The sequence below is a fragment of the Alligator sinensis genome, unplaced genomic scaffold (assembly GCF_000455745.1).
Source record: "Alligator sinensis unplaced genomic scaffold, ASM45574v1 scaffold1208_1, whole genome shotgun sequence".
Classification (NCBI taxonomy): Eukaryota; Metazoa; Chordata; order Crocodylia; family Alligatoridae; genus Alligator; species Alligator sinensis.
Window position 1 is genome coordinate 422,580 of NW_005842782.1, and position 10,480 is coordinate 433,059.

The following is a 10,480-nucleotide window of genomic DNA, read 5'->3' on the forward strand; positions in this document are numbered from 1 at the left end:
GGCCGGCGCCCCCCCGCAGGCACCGCCGGCAGTGTCGGTGGCTCCCAGGGGCAATCAGGGACCGCCCGCGGCGGCTTTTTGCACCGCCAGGCGCGCGGGGTGCACCCCCTCCCCTTCGCCCCGGGGACCTCACTTCTGAGGAGGGGCTGAGGGGACTGGGCTTGTTTAGTCTGCAGAAGAAAAGACGGGGGAGGGAGGGGAATTGAAGAGTAACCTCCTACTCGCTAAAGGGTGGTTCCCCAGAGGACGGAGCTGGACTGTTCTCCGCGGTGGCATTTTTGCACCGCCAGGCGCGCGGGGTGCACCCCCTCCCCTTCGCCCCGGGGACCTCACTTCTGAGGAGGGGCTGAGGGGACTGGGCTTGTTTAGTCTGCAGAAGAAAAGACGGGGGAGGGAGGGGAATTGAAGAGTAACCTCCTACTCGCTAAAGGGTGGTTCCCCAGAGGACGGAGCTGGACTGTTCTCCGCGGTGGCAGTGATGACAGGACAAGGAGCAACCGTCTCAAGCTGTAGCAAAGGAGGTTTAGGTTAGATATTGGGAAAAAACTTTCCCACTAGGAGGGTAGCCAAGCCCTGGAACAGGCTCCCCAGACAGGTGTTGGAAGCTCCCTCCTTGGAGGTGTTTAAGATCCGAGGGCACAAAGCCCTGTCTGGGGTGATCTAGGTGGGGCTGGTCCTGTACTGAGCAGGGGGTTGGACTAGATGTGACCTCCTGACGTCCCTTGCAACCCTCATTTTCTGTGATTCTGTGAACACGTGGACGAGTTTCTCAGGAATTCTTCACAAATATTCTCCTTTTTTATGAAATAGATTTTAAAAATTGAAATATTGTTACCATTTTTAAGAGTTAATCACCAGAGCTCAAGGGCACCCAGGAAACCACCTGTTTCTCCCCCACCCCCTCCGCCTTGAACACGGTTTAGTTCTTTTCCTTGATCAGAAAGTCACGAGTTCCCCACACCTGCCCCCCGTAGAAGAAGTTTCAGGAGTCTTGTCACTAAGAAGCCCTTTCTTGGGCTCCCTTAAACACTTATTTACCTGCTGCAGCCAGCAGGCTTTCTACCTCATATGAGTGTTTCTAGTGTTTAGCTGTTGCCCTGGGACCTCATAGCCTTGACATGTTATCCACCCATTCCCCACCTTTTTTTGCAGCTTCTCTGCAACACAAACTCCAGAGCAAGGTCTGCTTGCACAAGGGATGGATGGAGTTTAGCATCGAAATGATCTAACATGCATTTTAATGACATTCTAGGGAGCGTTAATATCTGGCGTAGCATTCATTTTTCCTATGCGTGGTTTTGTCCTGAATACTCGGGTGTCAGTAACTCTAGTGCAATTTTTCAGACGCTGCAGCACGTTGTGAAGCAACGTAAAGGTTATCAACTTTCGATATTAATGTATGAATGTTGCCGTCCTAAAAACTCATACGAAAGAGAGGGGAACGGTGAAGGAAGGTGACATTGGTGCCCGTGGCACTCCAGTAAGGAGTGAAGCCAGGAACTGCAGATTTTCCTTTAGCGTTTCCTGTGCCGAACTCCACATTTCGGCACTAGAAAGCTCTTATCTTGGGACTTCGGTCGACTTCGCAGTTAGTTATCCCTGGCTTTTCTGACTGTACCCGTAAGAAAAGTTTGATTCAGCGTCGCTGTTGCTGGAGAATGCAGTTTATGAAAAGCTTTTTTTTTTTTTCTCGTTTGTGGTCAACGCAGTGAGTTAGGAAGTGCCGGATAAGCTTCTATAAATCGATTCCGTTCGGGGATAGAGGATGTGAGTTCTTTGCCTCCCTAGCAACAGCAGCAGCAGCAGCAGCAGCGGAGGCTTCTCATCTCCCAGCAGGTGAAGCGGCCTCCGGCCAGGGCAGGGCAGGGCAGGGCAGGGGGCTCTCGGGCTGTGACCCGGGACAGAGCCGGCCGGGGAGCAGGCGCAGAGGCTGCAGGAGGGTTGCGGGAGTCGGGGAGACGCAGGACCGGGTTTGCGCAGCTCCTCTGCAACACAACCGCCAGAACAAGGTCTGCTTGCACAAGGGGTGGATGGAGTTTAGCATCTAAAATGTACTTTAATGACCTTCGAGGCACCGTTAATATCTGATGTATCATTACTTTTTCATATGGATCTTTTTTCTGCAAGCTTTCGGGCTCGCATGCCCTTCCGGGGCTCAGGGAAAAGTCCCCATAGGTAGAAAATAAACTTCATTTTTGCACAGAAGAAGCTGAAGATGGAAGTCTGGTCCTCTGGGTACATGAGAGTGTCTTTGTGAGCTGCTCTTTGTTGTCGGATAAGGCAGGATTCCGTGTCAGATGGCAGACAGGGAGGTGTAGACAGCTTTCTTGTCGTTCCCCAGTGAAGCTTCAATCCAAAATCGGCTAAAATCTCTGGCATCCGAATCAGCTGAATCCGAATCGAATACTTAGTTCCCTATTCGCACAAGCCTAGTATTTGGTAGCCGTGTTCGGGTGAGACAAAAATGAGTGCAAAACTCTAGAACTCTTAGTTCAGAGATGATACCAAGTAAGAAATCCTTCCCCCCACCCCACAGAGATGATACCAACTAAGAAATCCTCCCCCCACCCCACCCCTCGAAAAAGTCTTTTTTCTTCAAACTTCGGTTCACACACCCTTCCTCACACTCCGAGAAAACTAGTCCCTGACTCTTTTTCCTGGAACCTCCACAAATTTTGTACCCTTCTGGTGCAAAGAGGATGCCTTTTTAAATAACTTCCGTTTTTACTGAGATAGCCCTGCGGCTTTCCAAACCACTATGACTTATTATTGCGGAGGCGACATGCTCTTTTTTCTGCATACAACTGCACCATTTTCTTCTGATCACAGTTAGAGAGGGGGCATCTCCAGCAGACCAACACCTTGAAAGGACCTTGCAGGGCTCCCGGGCTCCGTTTCCCCCTCCACTCGTGGTTAGCAGGTACCGGCGCCGCCTGCTTCTCCACGGAGCGCACATGGAGCCCGCGGCATCTGCTTCCCCGGCAGCACCAGCGGCAGCAGCGGGGGCTCCTCATCTCCCAGCAGGTGAAGCGGGCTCCGGCCCGGGCAGGGCAGGGCAGGGGGCTCTCGGGCTGTGACCAGAGCCGGTGCGGCCGGGTTGCGGGAGTCGGGGACACGCGGGAGTCGTGAGGGAAGACTCTTCTCTAAGATCCGGGGGTTTCTAAACCAGCGTCTTCTCTGAGTGCGTTGTTTTTCGGGGGCAGCGGGGATGATGTCTCGGGGAGGTTTCTCCCCTCTGCAGAGCTCCCTTAACACTCTCCCGTGTAGACACAGACATGGTACAACCAGCTCAGTTAGGAAGGAAGAGGAAAGGGGCTGGGGTGAGGGCAGGGTACAGAAAGGGGAGCTCTGGCTCTCGGGGCAGGGTGTGAAGTGTGGGGCTGTGTTTGCTGGGCCCAGGTTCCCAGGTTTTGTGTCCCCTGTTCTCCCCGCCCCCCCACCTTTCTTGGTTTTGCTGGTTACAACATGGCACAAGGAGCTAGGATCCCAAGTTGGTTAGATGGCAGGTTATACACATCTGCCCTTGGTTAAACTAGATGACCTCCTGAGCTCCCTTCAACCCTTAGTACATCTTTCTATGATATTACAATTCAGTGACAGTAGGTTTGCTCTATCTTTACCCTCTGGGCACCAATTCATAGCCATTTCCTTCCTTCCTTCTGCTTCAGATCCAGCTGCCCAGACTGGGGCAGAAGCTGTTCCCAGAGAGCAAGGACTCTCCCCACCGCTCATCACAATGAGTAAGTACTAAGGAATGAGCCCCTTTGCCAGCATCCCATGGCTTTGGGGAGAGGCACAAGGTGGGAAGAGAGATGGGGTACTTTCTTGCTGCCTTTTGAAGCATGGATGAAATATTCTTGATTCAGGGAGGACTCTTCTCTTACGTTGGCATATTCCCTCTCTCCTCTCTCTCCAGTTTCCTTGGGCCATCCACTGTGGCTCTGCCCTGTCTCTGCCAAGACTTTGCTGCTGCTTCCCGCTGCTTGCCTGGAGTCTTGCCATGGGAGGGGCTGCTTCCCGCCGCTTGGGGCTCTTTGGAGGACGGAGCGGATACACAACCCCTGCAGGGGTCAGCCCTAAAGTAGAGAGTCATCCAGCAGGTTTTCCAGCTGAACAGCACGCTCTGTCCAACTACCCCGCTACATGTATATACTAAAGCTGGATAGCAACCGTGTATAAAGTTACCACACTAACCTGGGGGTGCGTCTCTGGGGGTTGATTTCAGGCTTGAACAATGGTTCCCACTTCGCTGGCCAGATCATCATCCAGTGGCCAATGGAAGCAGCTGCCCAATGTGTGGATGGAGCAGCAGCTTGTGCAGGTGCCAGTATTCCCACGCAGCTAGAGGCCCAGAGTGAAGCTGAGAGCAGTGATATGGAGGTAGAGGAGATGGGAGAACTGGAAGATGAGAAGATGGATGTGGACTAGAGCAGCAGTTCACAGCATTTTTGATCCTGCAGTGTCCTGTTGGCTCATTGCAGAGCCCCGTGACCACATCCCCTCGGCCTCAAATGCAGCCCCATCGCCTGCCTCCAAGGCGGCCTGCTCTCCATATTAGACAGGCTTCTTCTCAGTCATTTCAGGACTTGGGGTATCATGGATTTCCACTCATATATTTTTGTAATATGTACTTTTGTAATGTATAGTTGTACCTCCCATCCATACCTTTACCCGTCAGTGAGCGGACTGCAGAAACAAATGCTGGCACCTTTCCGCTGAGCCAACAGCTCTGACAGTAAGACTGGACGTGGGTTCGTGCATTTGGAAGTGGACCTGTCAGACGCATCTAGATACAGGGTGACTAGGCATTCTTCAGGGCTTTTGTTGATCTGATTCAGGTTGGGCTTGGGCACCTGTAACTAGCACTGGCCTCTCCAAGGCCAATGGGATGAGAGGTCAGCCTTAAAGCACACATTGCCCCGTGCTGGTGCAGGACCCTTCCACTAGCAGCGGAGGCTCCTTGCATGGGGGGATTCTCAGGGAAACGACTGCCTTCACTTCATAGACTGGACAGAGCCAGCGTTTCAAAGGGGCCTGAACATAGAGCATCAATACTTCCACTGCCAACAGAGTTCAAATTAGGCTCCCACAACATTTAGATACTTTTTGAAATTTTAATTGAGGACTGGTTAAATGTAGTCAAGAGCTTTATTTTTTAAATCACATGAAGCATTTTTTTTTTACTGTTAAACTCTTGCCGAGAAGTTGTTGAGTTTCTGATTTTTATACACCAAAGTTGTGCCTTTTGTCAATTCTTTTTTGTAAAACTTTGTTGACGAATGTTATTAAACCTGCTGGTTAAGTGAAAGCCAGCCTTTTGGTCTATAAAACATTTTCAAAAAAGAATTTCAGTTACTGTTTTGAAAAAGTTCCATTTCCAAAAGACAGAAAGAGTTTCATTTAGAACACAAGGACCTGGGGCATCTTTCATGACAGCTGGATTTTGGTTTTTGCCTGTTGTAAACTGTCTTACACTTACGTGCTAAAATATTTTATTTTTTTATTGGGGATGCGCATTACATCTGTAATTCTGACTGCACTTAACTAGTGTGAGGAGTGTCCTCTGTTATCATGCATGTGATAGCGATTGTTGGATTGGGGCATTATTAGTTATACAAAATAAAGTTGGAAATATGGATGATATTACATGTTCTGCTGCTTTATAATACTGAAGGACAGGAGTGGGAGATGTAAGTCAAATCTTTTCACCAGTGAATAAAATTATTTCATGCACTGTGTCCCTTTCCTGTCATTTTTGTCCCTTCCTTCCCTGGCACCTGTCCCTTCTCATAGTTTTTTCGTCCTCTGTGCTCATTACACTGTTGTAGCCCGGGTACACCTAGGGGGGTGTGCCCTGTCCTCCGATGACAGTGGTGGTGGTCAGGCAGGGAGCTGAGGAAGGGGTCAGCTACTAGAGTGGCTTCCTTCCCTCTCGAAAGATCTGGGCCAAGACCAAGTATTTAACTATGTACAATTTATTACAAGAATAGATACAGACAGTTAATATAAAACCTAGTATATTTACAAGGCTTAATACATAATACTATATATAATATTCCACAATTCACTGTGTGCACCTCCCTGAGGGGCTTCCCTGAAGCCCCTCCCCTTTAGGGCCCTGGGGCGTGGACGTGCCCCACCTGCAATGGAGGGCGGACGTAGCAGACCCTCCTCACCCATGCCAGCCTCTCCTGTAACTTCCCCAGTCACTCACGCTTTCTCTCTGGAGAAGCAGAGGCTCGTCCCCTGGTGGCTGATCCCACAAGGGCCTCTCCCCAGCGATACCTTTGGCTCTCCTCAACGACCTGGCACCCTGCACTGGGCACCGGGGATCACTCTCTCTCTCTCTCGTGGGAGCCAAGCCCTTGCAGGCTCTGACTCCCCGGTCTCACACTGGGGCTTCTCCCCTTTCCCGGGCCCTGCTCTGCGCACAGGGGCTCTTTTAGTTAAAGGTGGAGCTGCACTGCAGGGCTCTGGTCACTTGGCCGAGGGCTGGGGCTAATGTGAGCAACTGCAAGCTGCTTCCAAGGTGGTTCTCCATGCTCCGACCTGCGCACCGAGTGAGTCCTGAGCTAGCCATGACCTGCTCCCAGGGCCAGCTCTCCGTGTGCCAATCTGCACACCATGTGGGGCCGGAGCAGCATCGAGCTGCTCCGAGGGCCAGCTCTCCGTGAGCCGGTCTGCACACAGACTGCCCAGCCCCTTGCCTGGTTTGCAGGCTCAAGCCATCTTGAGCAGCTCCTAAAGCCTGATCCCCCTGCACCGATTGGCACACTGCTGAAGCTCAAGTGGGATCCTGAGGACAGCCATCTCTAGAGCTCCTCTCTCCTCACCATCCCTCCCCTCTGTCCCCAGCCTGCCAAGTCTGGTCCCCTTATATACTCTTTAGGGGCTCCACCAGCAAACAGCAGACCCTGAAGTTCCCCAGACCTGGGTGGTGCAGTTCCGATTCAGGTCCAGCTGTTCCTTCCCCCTCCCTTCAGAAAAGGGCAGGGCATTGCTTCACTTGTGCTGCCTCCATATTGGTGGGTGGGCTCCACCAATCAAACAGCAAACCTGCGATCCTGGGGCTCAACCCAAGCCCTGAAAAGGTAAACCTACTACACGTTAGGGCTGTGCAAAATATTGGTTGCCATTTGGTTTTGAGACTGTTTCGACTTATTTCAAGGTTGAAACACCAAAATTGAAACACAACAAAGGCCATCAAAATAGCCTTGAAACAAAACGAGGCTGGTCCAAACATTTAGAGTCAAAACATTTCAACCATAGGTTGGGGATGGGAAGTCAGTCTAGCTGGGGTGAATCCCCATGCCCATCACAAGATCTGGTAGGGGGTGGCAATGCAGCTCACCTGGGCTGCTTCCCATCCCCCATGCTAGATCACACTGGGGCCTGGAGGCAGCCCAACTGGGCTACTTCCCAGTCCCCCGCACTAGATCATGGCTGGGGTTGCATGCAGCCCAGATGAGCTGCTTCCCCACCCCCATGCAGCTGAGTTCCCTCTAGCCCCTGGTGCAATCTAGGATGAGGGACTGGGAAGAAACCTAGCTGGGGTGCCTCCAGCCCCCGTTGCGATCTAGCATGGAGAACTGGGAGCAGCCTAGCTGGGCTGCCTCCCACCCCTGGCATGATTTAGTGCAGGGGACAGTTGCTGCTCCCTACCAGATCTTGCGCTGGACGTGCAAAGTCACCCCAGCTGGACTGACCTCCTATCCCCAGCCTATGGTCAAAACGTTTCGACTCTCAAAATGTTTGGATCAGCCTCGTTTTGTTTCGAGGCTATTTCAATGGCTTTTGTTTCATTTCGATTTTCCTGTTTCAACCTCGAACTTGGTCAAAACACTGTCAAAACAAAACAGCCAGCAAAATTTCACACAGCCCTCCTGGGCAACAAAGAGTTCAAGATTTATTCGGAGAAGAAGAACACACATGATGGAGAACTATTCTGTAGTCAAAGAAGGAGGATTCTCTCCCGAGAAGGGAGACAGGCCTGCGTTCCAGTCCTTGCTGCTGGAGGAAACCATTTAGTACAAGAAAAGCTGCTTGAATAGTAGTGGAACATTTGCCTTCCAAGGAAGACACTGTAGATACAAGACCTGCTGTGTGCAGCCATGTTTTCTTTACTGACCCCAGTCATATAATTGCCAAAGCACAGGTTTTTGGACTCAGAGATGGTAGTGTCAAGTCCCAGCTGGGCTGTAGCTGTCTGGGGTTCTGGGTCCTGTGGGGAAAAGGTTGCTGTGATGGTCACAGTTTTACCTCCCAATGCAGATGCCCTGTCTTCAAGTTCAGGACCCTAAGAAAAGCAAGGCAGGTGAAGCGCAAAGGGAAGACCATGACCATCACAGTAGCACTAGAAAAGATCACATGGATTGATGAATTGGAGGAAAAAGTGATGCTGGAGGCCTGGTCATTTCTGAAGGGCGCACATAATGCCAGAGGTACTATTGCAGTGGAAAGACAGGTCAGAGGCAAGGGACCAACGTGGCTGAGCCAGCAGTTCTCTATTAATCAAAAAAATGAGAGAAAGACAAAGAAGGCAATGGAGGGGGCAGCTGCCACTGACCCAAGATACAAATCCCCAGCATAAAACATGAGTTATAGCTGGCAAGGGATGTTAAAAGCAAGATGTGGTGGTTTTCCAAGCACATCACTTTGAAAAGAAAGATAAAAGAACCTGTAGGTCTGCTGTTTAAAGTGAAGGTGAATTATTAATGGAAGATTAAAAAGACAGGAGGAAGGCTGAGCTGTTCAGGGCCAACCTTCTCTTGTCTTAACCAAGAAGGGAAATTTTGAATAGACTGCTTGGAAAGTGAATGTAAACGAAGAGGGAGAAGGGATAGAGATCAAGATAAGGAATGAACTAAAGAAGACTTGAGTGATTTTTTGAATCAGTTTAAGGCATCAGGGTCTGAGGAAATAGACAGTAGGGTGCTCAGGGAACCAAGAGTTGAGGCCTTGGAGCATCAGCAGTCATCTCAGCAAAATCATGGAAGACAGGTAAAGTCCCAAAGGCTGGAAAAAAAGCAAAGAGCATTCCACCTTAAAAAGGAGGGGAAGGAGGAGACCCACAGACTTACAGAGCAGTTAGACCTGACTTCAATTCCTAGAAAGTCACTCAGGTGCCCTCCACAACAAGCAGTTTGTAAGGTAAGGACAAAAGGGGAGCGAGCACTTGAGGTCAAGCACATCCAGGAAGGGAACACACTGACTCCTTGCAGGTGTCCTATATAGCGAGACCACAGCTTGTGCTGGAGGCAGCCAGGGACCAACCGCAGCCCCAGCCTCAGCCCCCTCATTCTTTACTGTGCCCTTTCCTGGCTAAAGCACGTCTGAGAGCTCAGGCTAGCAGAGCGGGCCGAGATGGATCCCAACCAAGACAGAGAGGAAGCACATGTGATGTGTGGGCACTAGAAATGCAGGAAGAGCCAGGCCAGGCAATACTTCTCCATCCCTGAAATGGGAATATCAGGGCCCTGAGGGAAGAACCTAGCCCAGGGAAAACAGTGTGGAGACAGGGAGTGTGTGCGGTGTGCACGCTTGGGGTATGGGAGATGCAGCACTCTTGCTATGTCCCTAAGGGGCCTGTCTCAGGGAGCGCGTGCTGAGGGAGCAGTGTCACACACGGGATCCAGGGACTCCAGGCAGCTGATCCCACAGTGCGACCAAGGACACAGCAGCCAACTCAGGTATTTAAAAGACTGCCCAGCTTATCATACCGGCCTCACGTTGCCGCTTCCTGCGGGTCTGATGCATTTATGCTATGATACTCTCATAGACCCAAAGGGACAGCCTTCCATCTTCAGCTCCCTCTGTGCAAAAATGAAGTTTATTTTATTTCCTACCTTTGGGGACTTTTTACCATCTTGTACCATCTATACTTTTCCCAGAGCCTGACAAAGGGACTTTGATCCTGAAAGCTTGTAGAAAAGGACAGTTTTCTTGCAATTTCCCAGTTGATCTAAAGAAAGTATCATTTTGGAACCAAGAGTTCTAGTTTTTGTATGTCTTTACGCTGTGAGGCACTGGAGATTTCCTGCTGTCCTAGGTTTGCAAAACTTCTCCTTAGTAAAAAAAATCACCACTGCCACCCAGTGTCAGACGTGTGCACTGGCCACATGTAAACCATCCAGGCAGCCTGGCCAGGACCCAGCTGTGTTCATTCCTCCCCCTGGCAGTTCCAGCAGCTGGAGAGCAGGGGAAGGGCAGGCCTGCACACAATGGGAATTCCCTGGTGCATTGATGCTGTGACACTCTCAGGATCCAGAGGGACAGCCTTCCATTTTCAACTCCCTCTGTGCAAAAATGAAGTTTATTTCCTACCTCTGGGGACTTTATACTATTTTGCACCATCTATACTTTTCCCAGAGCCTGACAAAGGGACTTTGATCCTGAAAGCTTGTAGAAAAGGACAGTTTTCTTGCAATTTCCCAGTTGATCTAAAGAAAGTATCATTTTGGAACCAAGAGTTCTAGTTTTT

The 10,480-nt window shown here is 50.7% G+C and overlaps 1 long non-coding RNA gene across 1 annotated transcript in view; it reads left to right on the forward strand.

Moving 5' to 3' along the window:
* LOC102375169 overlaps window positions 1–3,946 on the forward strand; it is a 4,608-nt gene extending 662 nt beyond the window's left edge. Inside the window, exons 2-4 of the long non-coding RNA XR_325083.1 lie at window positions 2,830–3,024; window positions 3,669–3,740; window positions 3,917–3,946. This is a non-coding gene — a long non-coding RNA (uncharacterized LOC102375169). The remainder of the gene's footprint in view (window positions 1–2,829; window positions 3,025–3,668; window positions 3,741–3,916) is intronic.
* The last annotated feature ends 6,534 nt before the right edge of the window (window positions 3,947–10,480 follow it).